The following is a 4,456-nucleotide window of genomic DNA, read 5'->3' on the forward strand; positions in this document are numbered from 1 at the left end:
GATAGAGCGCGTTCTATTCTAAAAAAATACATATGCATTCACATTACACTTTGATGCATTGAAATTTCTGTATGGTTCAAAATTCAGATTTGTAAAAAGTGATAGTTTTTATGCATATATATGTAAAAAAACATACTCATTTTTGAGTTACCGACAAAAATTCAAATAAGAGTTGAAAACACTGTTGCTATCGGTAGAACTTTTCGACTACTTTTTCTACTATTCTATCGCTAACTAATGGCTATTCTACACGATATGTTTTTTAAATGTTTTACATATTTTTTGTCACTTTGGGTATACGTAATATATGCACAAAGTGACAACACATGTGTAAAAAACATATCGTGTAGAATAGCTATAACCGAATAATATCGTTAATTGCGAAATTATTAGTATTTTATTTTTACGTATAATTATCGGTAAAACAAAAAATTATTTAGAGAATCGCACTACTGAAGACCACTATACGAGGCTACTTCCGTAATGACTATCCCAAAGATTTGAAATTGGAAGATGAGGTAATTTGACTGGACGTAATGTGGCTTGGATATTTCATGGTATTAAAAATCCCAAGTGTCCCGCTATTATGTGGGCTCGTTGTGAATTTTGGCGGACCCATTTAAAAACCGATTTTAATCGTATTTTAAGTTTGTCTAATAGTGTTAATTTAAAATGGCGCATTTAATATAAGATAGATATGTATTTTTCTGAAAATACGATTTCGATACTAATTGTGCCCTCATCTCCAAACCATTTATTTCTTAATAATAAAAAATAAAGCAAAATTGTCCAACGATTTTAGCGCAGTTATAAATACGTGTGCCTATTCATAATAAAAATTATAATTTTATATGATCTAGTTGCATATTTGTTGTTTTTTTTTTTAATTTTTCAGATCAACTGGGATAATCCCCATTAAAATTCAAATTTACAGTTGCTCAATTATATATCTCGTATTAGGCAGATATTGTGCGTTCATAATAGCAGTGTTGTTGCAACGCAAATATGTTCGATCATGTATTAATTCAACTATCAGGTTCAGGTTTTTTTGTTTCCAGACTCAAACATGGACTGGTTGCGTTTATAAAAAAAGATGTGCACATAAACTAATGCAGCGGGCATGTGATCATATATTGGGTATCGTGGCATTAATTCGGGCCCAATACGAATTGAGTTGAATACGGTTGCATCGTCTCGATTTTAACTGGGCTAACGTCACTCGTGTTTGCCGCTGGCGTTCTTTTGCTGCAATAGATAGAGTATAGTATCCAAGTTCGACAATCAAACTGTATCTCTGTACTTCTTGCGCTACTGCATTAGTGTAAATACCATTCAAGCCTGCTCCTTGGTCTAGAGGTTCTGGTTTATATCTTCGCACCACTCTCCCTATATCATGAAGATCTCTCCTAAAATGCCTGGATGTGGGCTACCCATTAAACCGTGGCAGGGGTGGTTACTGCGTCAACAGGTGTTGTTATGTTGTTGCACCGGTAAAACATTAGTCTTCTCAAGGTCCGCTGGAGTCCCATAGCTCACCAAGGTTTCTTTGTCAGCGCCCAAGTGCTGTCAGCCAGCGACATAAGGACCTTGTTCTTACTTCTGATCTTATCGCAAATAGTTGTGGTTTACGCGGACGACTTAAACATGCTATCGAACGTTACACCTAATATTTTGGGGTAGTTAGTGTCGGAATAAGTACACCATCGAGCAATATGTTCAGTGGGAGTCGCATTTCAGCCGCCCAAGTGGTAAACAGTGTGGCAGTGGATTAAGCGGCGGATATTTTTATATTCTATCACCTATGTAGAAGCACATGTAAACTGAAGTGGCAGTCGCTGGCCGGAAAATTGATGATGTGATTCCGGGTCAATCTGGTACGAGAGAAACCGCTGCCGTGGGATTGTAGAACTGGAGAAAGATCCAGAGCCGGATTGAGCAGAAGAACTAACACGCAAACACACAAAAAAACACTGTTACGACAGCACCATCTATGTAGACACTTAACCTTCACATATGTATGTCATTGACGATAGGACCCGACGCTAAGATCGTACAATCATCCGCATACATTACGATCTCAGATAGGTAGAAGTTCCGGTGACATCGCCCAACCTTGGGGTACTCCCGGTTTCCTCTAGGGGGTTTAGATTTCTTGTTTCTAAATTCCACAAACGAGTTGCGTTCACAAATATATGTAGTTGATTATGATACGTTTCAAGCACTGTTGACCTTCGATAAGCCAAGTGCCACCATGACTGTTTGGTCGCACAGCCTGTTCTTGTTCAGGCCTCTACTGATATGCGTGGCATGTAATGTTGTTGTCCTATGCATTTTCCGTAGTCCATTTTGATGTCGACTGAAAAGTGTGTTGTTGTTGTTCTGCTATTTGTTTTGTGATTTATGAACCAAAGTTATCGTCTTGCTGTACACTTTTCCTGTAAAGAATAGAAGTTTTATTTTATTTTACTATTCAAATAATTATTTATTACTTACCTTCGAATTTATCAATTTTTGTTTACATTGTTTGACAAAAGAACAAAATGTAAACAAATGACTTGTGCTAACACTTGCAACTTTTCGTACATTGAGAAATTAGTTGCATTTTTTTGTATAAAAGCAGTGTTGCGTTACATTAGTATCCTGATTTCGTGCAGGATCTCAAACAAATCCGGTCATGAGAAGATTTAAATTTGTGTGGTAAATCTTGATGAATTGACCGGATTAAGCAATTAAATCCTGATAATGAAGGTTAACCCCGCAAAAAGCTATAGTATAAAGAGCATATTATGCTCACATTTCATATAATCTTATGTCTAGCAATATTTCTAGCGTACCAAAGTGCCGCATTTGCAAAGAACGGCATTTTATAAAGTCATGCCCTACTTTTTGCGCAATGGACGTCACGAGACGAAGAGCTGAAGCCCAACAGAAAGGATTCTGCTTTAACTGCCTATGCACGGCCCATACTCGTGAATGGTGTCCTAGCCGCAAAACCTGTTTGGTTTGCGACCTAAACCACCATACAATGCTTCACATAGATGCCAAGAAAAGCGCTTACTCTTCAGCAAAGTACTCCACCTCTAGACGGCCGTCATCACCCAGAGCTAGCCCAGATACAAACCGCACCAAACCTCAGCAAAGTCGGTCCGACCGAAAGAAGCCCAACTCTAAACATTCCGAACAAAAGCCGTCCACTTCGTCTGCTACCAAACGTCATCGATCCAACGTCAGTGAACGGTTATCTTGCCGTGCAAAACGTCACGTATTTATACCCACCGCACTTGCGAAGGTGGTTACCGTTGAAGGATGCGACAAAATACGGCTACTGATGAGTTCAGGAACCACACAAACTTTGATTTCCACCCAGTTGGTCCAACGAATTCAATTACCAACAACACAAAGAGCTGGCAAGACCTTTGCCACTCTCAATCTCCTATCATTCCATGACCATACTGTGAAGGTCCAAATCACTGGAGAGGTCCGATCTTCCATCAACACTTCATTTGCCGACTCCACCAAAGAAAAGCGTCTTCAATCCCTTTATAATCACCTGACCGATCTAGCGGACCCCCATTTCTACAATCCAATTAACATCGAGATTTTACTAGCCAACGACCACATCCCCAAAATATTAAGAGCTGGATTAATCCAAACTGGTTCTAACATGCCCATCGCTCAAAGCACTGTTTTTGGATGGATGATATCCGGAGCATGCGAATATTAAGTTGCGTTAACGCAAGAGGCGCCGCTATGTTGAACTGCGTTCAACAACATAGGTTAAGAAAATGAATTAATACTTGATTATTACAAATTTGAATTTCCGTTACAAGTTTAATCTGAATTAAAATACAACTTTTAACATCTTTGATATGGTAACCTTTTACTCATGAAAATCGAAGAGCTTTCACTCATGAGATAAAATCCTACCATCGCTCTTAATTAATTCCATTCGTTCCTTTTTCTAAAGTCTTACAAAATGTCTACGAAAAAAGAAACATAATTGTATTACTTCACTTGTATAAAATCCGCCTTGTCATCAAGAACAAATACATCAATAAAATATAACCTTTTATTTGTTCACCCGCAACAAATTTATATTAATCTTGCCGCTTTTCATTTGCCTTAGCTGATTACAATTCTGAAGCAGTTGGTCACCGCTAACCTTCAACCGCTACAGTCCATTACAAGACTAGCTACTACAGAATTGTACACGGCTTCACATGGCACTTCATACCGCCCCATGCCCCACATATGGGTGGACTTTGGGAAGCGGCAGTGAAGAGCATGAAATCTCATTTAAAAAAGGTCGCTTGCAATGTAAAATATACCTACGAAGAGTTTTCGACATTACTTGTAAGGATGGAAAGTATTCTAAACTCAAGACCCCTCTCTCCTCTAACTGAAGAACCAAACGAACTCGTACCGCTAACTCCTGGTCACCTGCTACGCGGAGCAC

The 4,456-nt window shown here is 38.7% G+C and overlaps 1 long non-coding RNA gene across 1 annotated transcript; it reads right to left on the minus strand.

Moving 5' to 3' along the window:
* Positions 1 to 845: 845 nt before the first annotated feature.
* Positions 846 to 2,787, minus strand: LOC141388178 (uncharacterized). The gene is made up of 2 exons (XR_012408750.1): positions 2,494 to 2,787; positions 846 to 2,435 (listed from the first exon to the last, which is right to left on the minus strand). It is a non-coding gene; the product is annotated as an uncharacterized lncRNA (long non-coding RNA).
* Between the last annotated feature and the right edge of the window lie 1,669 nt (positions 2,788 to 4,456).

Source organism: Musca autumnalis, unplaced genomic scaffold (genome assembly GCF_047663935.1).
Source record: "Musca autumnalis isolate F117 unplaced genomic scaffold, ASM4766393v1 scaffold_7, whole genome shotgun sequence".
NCBI classification, from domain to species: domain Eukaryota; kingdom Metazoa; phylum Arthropoda; class Insecta; order Diptera; family Muscidae; genus Musca; species Musca autumnalis.